The sequence below is a fragment of the Sapajus apella genome, unplaced genomic scaffold (genome assembly GCF_009761245.1).
Source record: "Sapajus apella isolate SASKATOON/1434 unplaced genomic scaffold, GSC_monkey_1.0 scaffold30, whole genome shotgun sequence".
In the NCBI taxonomy this organism is placed as follows: domain Eukaryota; kingdom Metazoa; phylum Chordata; class Mammalia; order Primates; family Cebidae; genus Sapajus; species Sapajus apella.
In genome coordinates, this window is record NW_022436970.1 from 14,334,025 (window position 1) to 14,349,269 (window position 15,245).

Here is a 15,245-nt window from a genome sequence, read left to right on the forward strand (position 1 = left end):
TTGTTTCTGTTTTTTTCAATTATATATATATATATATATATATAGCATCTTAATGCACAATTCTATTTTTTACTCAATTTCTTTAACAGTTTTAAAAGGTGAATTTGATAAGTTCATACTTTTTAGATATATAAGTCATTCATACTCATATAAACTCTAAAAGCTAAATGGCCAGAAAAACTGAATTACATATTGTTTCCTTATTCTTTAATGAATGCAGTGATTTATTGCAAATGCAAGATTAAATTGTATTAGAGTTTCATGACCTGGCAATGCAAATTCTAAAGTTAAATGTTATAGTCAGTGATCATAATTTTCTATATACTGATTCATAAACTATCTATAATAATGGATTTGATTCTGACATATGCACACTGATAAATCTGTAGACATCTTTTTTGGAGATGTCTACTCTAGAAAGCACAGAATTATCTCAATTATGTAATGTGGTTTGATTTTTAAAATACTTTTTTGGGTTTCGATTTCTTTAAACAAGACAAACGTTTATTCGTATTATTCTCTGTGTCAGTCACTGTTCTATATGCAGGTAATGAAAAAATTAATGAATCATTATCCCTGCCCAGCATGAGATTAGAGTCTATACAGGGAGCCATACACATAAATTTTTATAAATAAAACATTATAATGATTGCTAAGAATAAAGTAGAAGGGGACATAGATTAAGAAGCAGTTGATTATATTTAATTTTGGCACCTTTTTAGTTATATCAAAATGTCATAATATAAAGTATGTCTTTCAGGAAAAATTAGGGTTGATTGATTGAGCCCTGTTTGGAGCTGGCATTGGCATCACCTGTCATCAGGGCACACTGAGGCCTGAGCTGGTCTCCTTGACATCAGTATGGTTCTTTGGCCTATGACTAAGCAGAACTTGGAAACTGGGAGGATTCTGGAAGGTCTGGCCAAATCAGTGGGTATGCTGATCACTTAGAAGACTGTAGGATTCTTTTAGTATATATCACTTAGATAGTGAGGGTGGTGTTGGTGATTTTTACCCTCTTTGTTACAAATTCAGACTATCTACTGGACCTAAAATAATCACTTATTTTGGAACAGTGGCAAGGCAGAATCCTTGGTGCAACAGGAATTTCTCCAGAGCTCAAAATGTCAAGATTATGGTGTCCTCAAATGTCAAATGAATAAGAGCTGTGCACAGAACATGTCAAAGTTCAGGGAATAATGTAGATTTTATCATAACACAAAACCATACTGCAGTTTTAACATTATTTCAGTAAGAATTAGTTTATATGTATATAAGTATCATGGATGAATTATATATATATTATATATATGAATATATATATTATGTCTATGAATATATATAATATATATGAATATATGTAATGTATTATATCTATGAATATATATAATATATTCATGGTATTCATCCATGGTACTTATATACATATAAACATATATGTGTGTGTGTGTGTGTGTGCGTGTGTGTGTGTGTGTGTAATGTATGAGTGCCATTTCTATATATGCACAGAAGTTCCATACATGAGTGAGGCAGTGAAAGACGGTGTTAGCATGTAATTGGACATTCATGCAAACACTGCATGATTATTAGTCTCTAAAGAAATATAAGATCACTTACTACGTGACATTTGCATTTAAATCACATTTACCAAAGGTTTATGGCAGACATAAAACTACCTGCTACTCATCAACAACCCCACATAAGTTTTAAAAAAATACGTTGGGTTTTAATATTCTTATTGTTCAATAAAATTTTTTAAGTCTCTATTAATTCAAAAAGGGAGGACTTTTTGCATAGTTTTAGATTTGATTTTTTTATTTCAGTGGTATAGGGAATGCACTTGTAAAGAAAATGCCTTTCAATCTTAAATTGCACTATTAATTCAAATAAATAATTTTCTTGACATAAGTAATCTTATCTAAATCTCCATCTAGTGGTTGCTTTTATATGCTATGTTTAAGGATATGTGTACATCATTCTTTTACAGCTTAAAAAAATGCAGTAGTACATTGGAACTTTTAATGGATAGATTGGAAAATTACTACTCTGGTAGTAACTACTTTTTAAGCATAAACCAACATAATAGATTTTTCTAGAACAACGTTGCATGTATTTCTTTTGATTAGCTGTTGCTCTTGGAAATAGTGACACTGTTCCATGGTCTCATAGCATCAGAGTAATTGACAAAATGACACCAGACTACAGAACTTCAGTGGCAGTATTGAGTGCTCTTCTCAGAATGAAGCCTGCATTTTAAATGATGGCAAAGATGTTTAAGAACTAGCTTTGTAAAAACATAAGTAAATCCAAGAGTATGCTTTAAGAAGGAGAAATGCAGCTACATTTGAAAGTCTGATTTCAAAGCCAGTAGTAAATTATGTTACCGATGCTTGATCATTTAAATGTGCATTTCCTTCCAACAATAAAAAATCCACCTGTCTTTATTGGATTAACTGATATGACTTAAAGTTTTTTTAAAAACTTCTTCAATACAGTCAGAAAATGTGAATTCAATAATGTAAGCTATTTGTCCATAATTTTTCTTAGTTTTCTTTCACAAGATCAAGGTAGCTAAAACATTTAAGTATATTAAAATTTATAGTTGCATCGAAAGTGGGGTGTACATGTCACACTGTATTGTGGAAAAAATCTAATAACACTTTTTTTAGCTCTCGGTTTCTGAATCCTCATCTTATGTTTTATAATATATATTAGTACAATGGCGTATCTATACAACATAAATAAGTTAACATATTTAAAGGGTTAAAAAATGGTAAGCTCATAACTTTATATGAACATAAAATGAACACATGTCAACTACATTATTTAACCCATTAGTTAATAAAGAAACCAGTAAGTTATTAAAGCCAGTTCAAAGGAGAATCTAAGTGTTACATAGCTAGGCACCCAATAATGCCGAAATGAATGTGCTTAGTGGATGCAAGACTGGCTCTTCCATAGTTGATGGGGAAGTAAATTGCACTATCACCAGATAATGTTGTCCCACAGGTTTTTGGACAAGAATCCATTATATGGCCATGGATTATGTATAAATTACAGGCTTTTGTGTAAAATAGCTTAATGATATCAACAGTTGCAGGACTTATAGAATCAGAAAACCTTACCTGAGGAAAGTGTTAGACACAACTACCAGGAATCTTTGTTGATCGTTGAAAAGTGTTTCGCATTTTTTCCTGGCTATATAAGTTACTTGATGTGCATGTGTAATAAGTCTATATATGAGTACATCAGCAAACACATGGGAGTGTTATTCTAGACTAGGGATGGGCAAACTTTTTTTGTTAAGATCAGAACTGTGAATATATTAAATTATTTAATGAGCCACATAAGTCTCTGTGGCATATCCTTTTGAAAAATTATAAGCCTTCAAACCATACAGAATATTTCAGGGGTGGTACAGAAACAGGTGTGGAGCCAGATTTGGCTTATAGGTCATGGCTTGTTGCCTCCTACTGTAGCCCAGTAGTCTCTAGGTTTACATGTACAGAAGGGGCCAAGAAGGAAAATGTGACAGAGTTAGGTAAAGGGTGACAAAAGAAAACAGCACGTCTCCCTAGCTGGAGAGCAGTGCTTCACTGGAAAGCATTCATATTGAAAGTATTAGAAACATTGTTCTGGCCACACAAAACCCTCTGGGATAGACTTTCCATTTGGGTTAGTAACCTAGTATAGACAGTCTACACTGAGCCATGGCAGTCCTTTAAAAACAGTCGGCCAAGCATCACTTCCTCTGTTTCTCAGCAGGATTTCAATTGTTATACAGGTGCCTTTTTACTTGTCCTAGTTACTTTTACGGAACCAATTTTGTCTTACCAATTTCAGGAAACTCATTGCTACCTTTCCTGTGCATAGAGCAGGTGTACAAAGGCTTTCTGAATGAAAATAAGTTGATGAACCATGACACATACATTTTTAACATGGAATATGTAGATGCTTATGCTATATTTATGTTGAGAATTTTAGCACAGTTTGAGAATGTGACTAGTGAGTCTTCAGAATGTAGCTGATGAGAAGACATTTCTCCAAAGGCCTTATTTGTAATTTGGAAACAAAAATTTGAGCATTTCCTAACATTGTCTATTCAAAAACCAGGGAAATTATGGTTTGAAAATATAAAGGGTAAAGAAATTAAAGTTAGAAATTTTTGTTTGAAACCAACCTGCTAGACACTGAGTTTAACTGATATTAATATTTGTACTTAGCTTTAATGAAGACACATACAGATTAAAATAACCACTTAAAAGCTATTAAATATAAACAGAAATGTCATTAAAATCAATCATGAATTTTATAGAATTGAGAAAAAATATTCTGGTGTTATGTAATAATGTAATAGTCCTATTTGGAAATTATATATCATCAAAATGCCAGATATAGGTGAGGTGATGGGTGGGTGGAGGCAGCAAACCACATTGCCATGTATGTACCCAGGCAACAATCCTGCATAATGTGCACATGTACCCCAGAACCTAAAGTGCAATAAAACATTTTTTAGAAACATTAAAACAAAACCTTTAGATTTTCTTAAAGTTAAAAAGTTGTATAAATGCTACCATGGGGTGTGTGTGTGTGTGTGTGTGTGTATGGATAAGTTTCTAAAACTAGCCACAATATTTTATTATTATATTATTTGAAAGACTGCTGGATGCAGTGGCTGATACCTATAATGCCACCACTTTGGGAGGCTGAAGCAGGAGGATCGCATGAGATCAGGAGATCAAGATCAGCCTGATCAATATGGTGAAATCCTGTCTCTACTGAAAATACAAAAATTAGCTGGGCCTGGTGGTGCATGCCTGTAATCCCAGCTAGGGAGGAGACTTGAGCCCAGGAGGCAGCGGTTGCCATAAGCCTAGATGGCACCACTGCACTCCAGCCTAGGTGACAGAGACTGTCTCAATTAAAAAAAAAAAAAAGACATTTTTTAAAGTAATTTTACATAATATTTTGTTCTGGAGAATTTTTTTTACTAAACACAAGTCAAAATCAGGAAAGTTTTGCCCTAAAAGTAAAGGGCATAAGTGAATTTATAACACTGAGGACAATCAGTACATCCCCTATGATAGGAGAGAAAATAAATGAATTAAAACTAGGGGAATAATTTATGGTATTTATACCCAGAATACAAATTAAAAGAATAATATTAATTGATCCTAAACAATTTTTAAAGTGTTTTAGTGATAGCCCAAATTTAATGAAGCTTGACATTAGGAGAGTAATTGGTGTCACCATTTTTGCTGAGACAGGTGTGGGAACATTAAGAGATAAATTCTCTGTGATAAATTCTAAGAGATCACATCCCATTGTTCTAAGGTATGGATCCTAAAGTTTGTAATCTAAGGTAATAATCTCCATTAGGGTAATTAGGTATGTACAAGACTAGAAAGAGAAATCTTAATGATAAACTGAAAATCAGAAAAGCTCTAACATCTAGAAAAATAAGCTTATCTATAATAAAATTAAATAAGATAGGGATTGGATAACACTGAACTCATTCCTTAGCTGGAATTAGAGTCTATTTACCAATAATTAACTTAACCATACATTATACATTATTTATAATATCACTAGTTCTTTATGTTCCACCATAATGTTGATGAACTATCAAAATTAAATTTACAAAATATCAGGAACCTACTAAGAAGTTTACATAGGATTTTGAATAGAAGTCATAAACTTAATCAGGTGCAGTGGTTTGCACCGATAGTGCCAGCTACTAGGGCAGGTGAGGTAGGATTCTTTGGGCTCAGTTGTTTGAGACTGGCCTGGGCAACATAACAAGACCTCCATCTCTAAAAAAAAAATGACAAAATATTCACCGTAGATGTTATAAAATTGTAGATTGGTTAAAAACACTTTACAAAATATTAATCGTAGATGCTATAAAATTGTAGATTGGCCAGGGTTTCTCTGATGTATGCTAGTAGTACATTTCCATCATAATTATCAGCATAAGAAATGAAGAATTAGCTCAACAGAAACAGAAAGTTGGGTTTCTGAACAATTGCGTTGTTAGCATTCTTTCAGTCATACCAGGAATTGCAGATTCTTTTGATAATTAGTTTATATTTATTTGTTTGGAATTCAGAATCCCAAAATTGCACTTGAGATACTTTAATGTGCATGTTCAGATTTAAGACACAAATGAATGATGATCCAGGGATCTCTTAAAATGCAGATTGTAATCATAGATCTGGGGTGATGTCTGTGATACTGAGTATTTATCAAGATTCCTGGTGATGCCACTGCTTTTGTTTTAGATCACACTTCTGAGTAGTGAGGTGATGGAGGGAACAACAGAAAGTAGGAGAGGAAGGTTGCTGATAATTGTTGGTTGGTTAATAGGAAGTAAATATGTGGAAATGGTTGTCCTCCAGAGAAATGTCTTTCCCCTCAGCTGGAATTGCGATTTCCACATTTGCACTCTGGATCTACATTTTTATGCAAATTCTCAGAGTTCCCATATCTTCCCAGTCTTTTATTTTGCCTATATCTTCCCAGTGTCTTATTTCCTTTGCTTCTAATTTATGGGTGAGTAGCTGGAAGTCTTCTCCTGAAACTTATGGGGGGGATGTGGCCACCATATCTCTGACCTAGAACTGAATAAACACCGTTTCTCACAAACAGTTCACTTTCATCACCTCAGGTCACGAAATGGTCTCTTAGATAATATTTCTGGAAGTTAATGGAAAACATCCTACTGTTGATATGAGATGTAAACCTCCTTCATTCTGAGCCCTGATGGGATTCTATAGGTCTGGGATAAGCCCTGAGCATCTGCACTTCTACAAGGCTTCCAGGTGATGCTGATTCTGCTGGTCCAGATTGCACTTTGGGTAGCAACTGTTTTGCCTATGACAATTATTATTTATTTATTTTTTTTTGAGACAGAGTTTCGCTCTTGCTACCCTGGCTGGAGTGCAATGGCGCGATCTCGGCTCACCGCAACCTCCGCCTCCTGGGTTCAGGCAATTCTCCTACCTCAGCCTCCTGAGTAGCTGGGATTACAGGCACGTGCCACCATGCCCAGCTAATTTTTTGTAGTTTTAGTAGAGACGGGGTTTCACCATGTTGACCAGGATGGTCTCGATCTCTTGACCTCGTGATCTACCCCTCTCGGCCTCCCAAAGTGCTGGGATTACAGGCGTGAGCCACCGCGCCCGGCCCGCCTATGACAATTATTAATAATTTCTCGGCACCCTTCCATCAAATTACTCACTTGCAATTCATTTCTATTCTACTGCCAGAGTTATTTTTCTTCTTGGATTACATGTTTCCACCCATTTTCATGTTTTAGTGCTTTGAATTACTTCATGCTGTCTCCCACCACAGGATCTTTCCATAGGTTTTTTCTTTTGAAGGGAAAAATAATAATTTCCCATATACATTTATCTATTACCAGGTTTCTCTGAGATTATCAAGCTCATATTACTGTAAGTTAAGCCAACTAGCAACTTAAATGCGTGTGCACATCTAGGCAATATCACAGCTGGGAAGAGATAGGAAATCAAAAGCAGCATGGCTTCCCTAGTATCTCTCAGTCTCCAACATTATATGGATCAGAGGTTTGAGCTATCACCTTAATCTGGCAACATCTTTATAGACATATAGAACTCTCTGAAACAGAAAAGGGGTAGTTATGGTAAATGACAACATCTTCATCTGAACAGTACATATCTGCACCATGTTCAGTAGCGTGACATCCCTCTGAGCCCAGTGCTCTCCTATTGCTTATTTACCTGTTAGAAGACCTGCTTTAGTTGCAGCTTCTGGCAGCCCTTCTCATGAAGCCTGCTACAGTTCTTCTCTGGCTCCATTTGCTTTCTTAAGTCATAGTAATTCTTCTGATATTAACTAGGATTTTACTTCCTTCGAAAAACCTGTCCTGATTTACCTGAATAAATCATATAGCTGTTGCAGTTTTTGCAATTGTCTAGTTGTTTGTGAGGTCATTTGATGAGAATCTCTATCGCATGTGACTAGGAGATGGATGAAGGATTGCAATGCTTTTGCTAATTAATATATCCCTACAACCTAGCACACTTTTCTCATACTAGGTCTTTAAAAACATTCATGAAAGGAATAAATTTTTAAAAAAGAATGAGATATCTGTAGTTTAAGATAAGCAATAATTCGTATGCATGAGTCATCGCACCAAAAACTTAAGAGTGAACAAGTTTTCATAGATGCACAAAGGGAGGGAAGCTAGACTCTAGAAGTCAGGATGAATGGATATCTAATATTGACATAATTGAGAGGCATAGACAGAAGGGAGTTTCACACACAGAAAAACATCATTCTGAAGTTAAATAAAAAATATCTTCTCTAGGGCTTGAGAAACCAAAAAAGAACTTTAGATACCTCCCTGATCCTAAACCTTTCTTATGCTCTTACCACTCCCTTTCCTCCCTTTGTTCACCTTTTTGAAATTTCAGAAGTACAGAGAAAAGATATAAGACAAATGAGAGGAAGGGAAATGAAAAGTGGGGTTTGTGCCCACTACAAAAGGATAAGACATAATAACCAAAGAGAGAACAAACACACAAATGTAATATTTGTCAAGAGAAGTCTTGATTTTTCTGTGATGGAAAAAAGTAGAATTGCAATTTCCAGATGTTATTTTTATATGATCAATAGTATAAATAGTATGAGCTATAGTATCTATAGTATAAATGCTGATTTTCTTTACCCAGTATATGGCACAAAGTCTTGTTTATAATACCTCAATTCTTCCATTCATATGCAGTCTATGCATTTTCTATTGCAAACAATACTTTTGAAAATGAAAAGTTACTGGCAAACGTTGTCCATATTCTTTTGAGTAGAGCTCCATGCCTCTGGCGAAGCGTTTTGGAAGCTTGTTTACTGAAATCATTCTGGCAACTGAATCCCTTCATTCAGGTCACATAATGGATCGCTTTCAGAAAGTTAACGTGACAGGGCAGTAGCTGATGTGTCTTAGGAAAATGATGAATTCATCTAAAAGTTGAAAGGCCATTAAAGTCTATTCTTAATGAATTTGTGTTAATAAGAGTAGTCCATATTCAAGGAATCATATTATGTTTATTTTGTTTAGTAACTTTGGCTTCAAAAATATTTTATTTCCAGTCAATGGTTTAGCAGGCAAATCTATGCATTTGTTAAGGTTTCCTCATATGATCTGTTGTTTTTCTTCCAAATCCTACCATTATTTATGAAATCATTCATTTAAGAATACACAGTAATTATTTTTTACTATTATAAAATAGAAATTATTATAGATATTATTGTATTGGATCATTTCCTATTTTTCTTTAACTGTTTGCATAGCTTGGATAGCTGAAATACCCTAAAAATTCTATTTTTAAATGTAGCTATTAATAAAAATTTATGTTATGATGGAGAGTTTTTGACATATGGAAAATTTCAGGTATTTAAAATATAAAGCGTGTTATGTTTTGGTAATAAAAATGGAAAATAATTTATTTTGAAGAATGTCCTTGTAGCAAAATGCTAGGCTACATGTATGTCCTGTGTAAATTGATAATTTAGTTATTGCATAAAACATAGAAATACATCCATGATCTTGTATACATTTTTTCTTGAACTCCTGACCTCAGGTGATCCACCCGCCTTGGCCTCCAAAGTGCTTGGATTACAGGTGTGAGCCACCACGCCCGGCTACATTTTTTAAAAGATGTATGGAATTGTGTGGGTTGAATGGAACAGTGTTCTTTTGCCAAAGAATTTCTGAAGTTAACAAAGATAAAAATATCATAGTTTAAAAGTACCATTTCTTAATGCGATTCAGAAAGCATGTACTGAAAGTTCCCTACTGGTTTGAAACAATCAGTAAACTGCAAAAATAGTGTGGCTTTTACCCTAATGTATTATGATTGCTCATGCCTGCTTTCAAATGCACACACACACACACACACACACACACACACACACACACACACATGCACACACACAGAATTGACTTTTACAAATTTAATTCTAAAATGGGAGATGTATTCTTCCCTGTTTTATGGTTCTCCACTGAAGTAAAGCTATGTGGATAAGGTTTTGCATATATGAAACATTATTGTTAAGAATAAATTAGTAGCAGAAGTTTTACATCCTTTTCCTTTCATATTCTCTTATACCAGTCACTGTTATGTTTTGCTAAAATTATGAATGTTAAATCTCAGTCCCTACTACATGCATTGTTTGGCACATCCTCATAACTGTATGTCAAACGCTTAAGTTTACATATCGATGCTTCTGTTATTACTATTTGAAGTTAATTGTGTGTCCTAATTTATTTTCAACTCTTATCTTTTATTCTATCAATAAGGCAGGTGCGTTATTGGAAGCTTATATTATCCTTTAAAAGCTCCTTCATGTGTATCAAACAAATATGTTAATCCATATCCAATTAAAACAAAGATGCAAATGTTGACAATTTAAGTTGCTTATATTTAATAATAAAATTTCATTTCATAAATTATGACATTTATGAATGTCAGATATGAAATTATATATTTTTTATGTTTGATATAACTAGCATACTACTAATAATCCACTATATTATTACAAAATAACTTTGCAGCTCACATCACGGTTATCAATTGACTTATATTAGCTTGATTTAAAGCAATGATGAGAGAAATAATTATTTACCTTCTTACTTAAAAGGACATAAAACACTATGGTTACAAAAGTTATTTAAAATTAAAACTAAAATGCAAGTTTGAGCTAAAATCATAAGATTAGTGTAAACTCAGATAACTTTAATGGATCTGAGCCATTCACTATTTCTTCTTTTTTCTTTTCTTTTTCATTAAAGTGTAATTACATAACATAAAATTAACCATTTTAAAGAGAACATTTAGTGGCATTTAGTAGATTCTTGGTGTTATGGGACCACTCTGTCTATTTAATTTCAAAGCACTTTCATTGCCTAAAAGGAAACCCAGTAACCAGGATGCAGTAACTCCCCATTCCTCCCTCCCGTCATCCCCTAGAAACCACACTTCTGCTTTCTGTCATTGTGGATTTTTGGATATTTCATATAAATGGAATCAAACAATATGTAACCTTTTATGTCTGGCTTTTTAAATTTATCACCATGTTTTCAAGGTCCATGCACATTGTAGCATGCTTCAGCACTTCACACCTTTTCGGGTACTTCATTCCTTTTTGGCCTGTCTAGTATTTGTTCATCTCTTCATATGCTGGTGGACACTTGAGTTGTTTCTGCCTCTGGCTCTTTTGAATAGTGCTGCTCTAATCATGCATGCGCATGTATTATTTGAATACCTGTTTTCAATTATTTGGGATATATATCTAGGTGTAGGGTTGCTGAGTCAGATGGTAATTCTATCTGTAACTTTTGGAGGAATCACCAAATTGTATTCCATAGTGGCAGAACCCATTAGCTTTCTGCCAGCAATACGTGAGGGTTTCATTTCTCCACATCCTGGGCAACACTTGTTCTTTTGTGTTTTTCTTCTGAATTATACTCATCCCAGTGGGTTTGGTTTCTCATTGTGATTTTCCTTTGCATTTTCCCGATGACCAATAATGTTGAAGATTATTTTCATGTGCTTATTGGCCATTTGTATATCTTCTTGGCAGAAATGTATACCCAAACTCCTTGACTGATTTTAAATTGAGTTGTCTGTATTTTAGTCCAGAATTCCATGATCCTGTCATGTTTTTAAAAATTTAATTATGGAGTTTAAATAAATGTCACTAATTTGGGTTCATTTGCACAATGTAATGTTTCCTTGGAATTCCAGTTTATTTTCACTAAAATGGCTATCGGCTTCTGACTGTGGCTTATTGTACTCTTTCTAGTTGCTGGATTTATTTCTTTTTAATTTACACAGTTTGAATTTGATATGGTTGTTGACATAATTGAGATTTTTTAAATTTCCTTTTCTCTGTGACTGGCCATCACTTTCTGTTTCCTCATCATTTGATTATGCTTAATTTAATGGCATTTAAATTTCCACAGCATTTGGCAGCCTTTCTAATTTTCTCTAAATTATAGAAAAAGAAAGGAGAGAAAGCATCCATACATCAGTAACTAGAAAGAATCATCTCTTTGCTTTTGATGAACTTTGATTTAATTTTCCATTGCATGGGGTGTGTGTATGTTCCTGCTTTAAGACAAACCAGCCAGGTGCAGTGGCTCATGCCTACAATCCCAGGACTTTGGAAGCCTGAGGCAGGCAGATCACCTGAGGTCAGGTGTTCCAGTACATTCCTCCATGTATTTCCAGTATATGAATAAATTTACATACAGAGATGGTGTGAATTCATTAGATGTTCTTATCTCCTGCAGCAGTGTTTTTAAAAGTTAGACATTGACCTATTTTGGCCAGATATGGTGCTTTCTGAAATAAAAATCTGGAATTACTAGGAATGTGACTTGGGACCAAGAACCACATATATTTTAAAACATAGGTAATTTTTATGTGCATTATATTTGGAAAACAACAAATCAACACCAGTTACCTCAAAATACATTACAATAACCTTTGCAATAACTGTAAATTATTATAGGTTACAGTATGTCTTCAAATAATGTCTTTCATTATAACAATGAGAGAAACAAAATCTATTCCCTGCGGGAGACACTGTTTATGTGGAGTTGACACTTTCCCCATGTCTGCGTGGGTTTTTTCCAGCTACTCCTGTTTCCTCCCACATCCCAAAGACACATGTGCTAGGTGAATTGGCGTGTTTAATGGTCCTAGGCTTAGTGAGTTTGGGTGTGTGTGTGAGTGGCTCTGCAATGGGATGCTGTCTGGTCCAGGTGGGTTCCCGTTTGGTGCCCTGAGCTGCTGGGATAGGCTCAGGCCACCTCTGACCCTGAACTGAAATAAACAGGTTGCAAAATGAATACAAATTATTGTAAAATAAAATTTCACAAAGCATACAATCATCATATGGATATATTACAATAAGCCATGCAGTACAAAAGTGCTCAGCAAACTCGCCTTCTATGTGCTTGTTTTTGGATTGCATGGAGGCTGGAGGTGCTCCTGACCATCTTCAGTATGGAAACGTTTATTCCTTTATTTATCACACCACCACTCCAATCTCTGACCTCACTGGTTCACCAGAAATTGGGTAAATAATTGTCTTATTGTTTTTATGAGTCTTTCTTCAATGTGCGTAGAGCTCACATTTATTTCAGTGTTTAATATTAGAAGCATTTGGGGATCTCAATTTATAAACTTGGTGATGTTTTTGTAACCAGAAACATGCCATAGGAACTCAACTCTCATTTATGTCCATTATTGGTTTGTAACACATTGTTTTACATAAAGTCATAGTTTCCAAGACCCTGTCAATGATTTTAGGTGAGGACTGACTGTATTTCTGATTTTCATATTAATCAACAGAGAAAGAGAGAGACAGACAGAGAGAGAGAGAGAGAGAGTATGTGTTTGTGTGTGTGTGTGTGTGTGTATGTGTGTGTGTGTGTGTGTGTGTGTGTAATGTTAATGAGAGCAGCAATTGAGATAAATATATTTTGTTATTGGTAATCTCAACTGATATATTTTCAAGGATATTTTATATATCTTCTAGTTACATTTAAGTAGATATCATAAATAAAGTTATTTTCCCATCTACTTCACTCATTTACGCCTGAAGCTCTGTGCTGGAAGCAGGTTGGTGGCAGTTTCTTGGCATTGTCCTTGACAGCATGTGCAAGGAGCAGCAAAATGTGGGACATCTCCCACACCAAGATGAGGCAGGTGTGAGGAGCCGTAGCATATGGATACATAATTAACTGGCTGGGTATGTATGGCAAAAGTTATTTCACCTTAAGCTAGTTAATGTTAATGATCCTACCTTGCCTTATGCCAGATAGAATTAATTCAGTTTTCTTTCTAAATATACAGTTTATTTCGCACAATTTGGGTGGATGTAGTTGATGTGCTTTTTACCCATATTAATGAGCATTTCATAATGAATACTTTGGCTGTATATACAATATAGAAAGAAAGAAAATTTGAATTTATGATACTTTTGAAGTCCAAATTTGTCCTTTAGTCAGATAATTATTTTAGTTGTAATGTTTTCTACTCTTTTTTACTTGAGTGAGTGACTATTTGTTAGCCTAACATGTATTAGGTTGGTGCAAAACTAATTGCAGCTTTTGCCATTTTTGCATCAGCTTAACACCATATGAGGAATGCCTCTCTCATTATTTCTTCTTATAAGATGTGCCTTATCCATTTTTTGCTTATTAGCATGTAACCCATTTCAAGGAAAAAAAATCAATGTCAGTCCATTTTTAGTTTAATAGTTGTAAATAAAGTGAGAATAAAGATATTTTCCAAACTAAGGTAAAGCGGTTTTCAGTTTTCTTTTCTGTGACATATAGGCAGTATGAGTTTGCAAATGTTGCAATCCCTCTCCTTGTTTGGTTCATGTGCATTTGAAATATATAACTAACAGAGAACAAAGACTATTAAGACCTACTTTTATAAAAGGTGCAAGTTATCACATCTTACAGGTATGAGAAATTTCATGTAAATTCAGTTAGCATCTACTCCTTCTATTGTTTTTTCATTTAGTCAACATTTTCTTAATATTATATCACTTAGTTTGGTTGTAGATAGCAGAATGTATACATATATAGATAGATGGATGCATATCTATCTATTTATCTATCTATCTTTGCTGTTACATATGTAATAGAAGGAATTTGACGATTTGGAAGGACTGGGGAAATCAGCTCATCACTGGGCATGCTGACCTGGCACACAGCAGCATGTACCTAGCTAAAGAATGGGCACCTCCTGGAAGTTCCAGAAGATTCAGGGGTCAGGATGCCACTGTTTCATCGGCTCACTTCATGATCACTTAAGCCTCATGACCTGAGGATGAGAAATTTTCCCGTGGAACTGGACCTGCTAGCTCTGTAACTCCTTGTTGCCTCTTTTCCTGCGTTAATCAGTCCCAAATCCTCTTCTTCCAGCATCTAAATCCAATCTGCAGCTCTAGCTTCTGGGAAATCAGGGAAATGTGGATGTTTTGTACTACATGATGGAAAACTAGAAAGAAGCTGGAAAAGATGTTGAGATGTGTTTCAGGCAGACACAGAGTAGATAAAGGATGTTGAATGTGGCAAGATGCACAATGTGACAGCTGTCCTCATGAGGCTTACAGTCAAGTGGAGAAGATTAAAGCAAATCAAATTATCAACAAAAAAGTCTGTTGAGGTGACTCCGTTCAAT

The 15,245-nt window shown here is 34.6% G+C and overlaps 1 protein-coding gene across 9 annotated transcripts in view; it reads left to right on the plus strand.

Annotated features, from left to right (window-relative positions):
* The window catches only part of CCDC102B (coiled-coil domain containing 102B), a 391,327-nt gene that overhangs the window by 195,501 nt on the left and 180,581 nt on the right, over nt 1-15,245 (plus strand). The gene's annotated exons all lie outside the window — the stretch shown is intronic.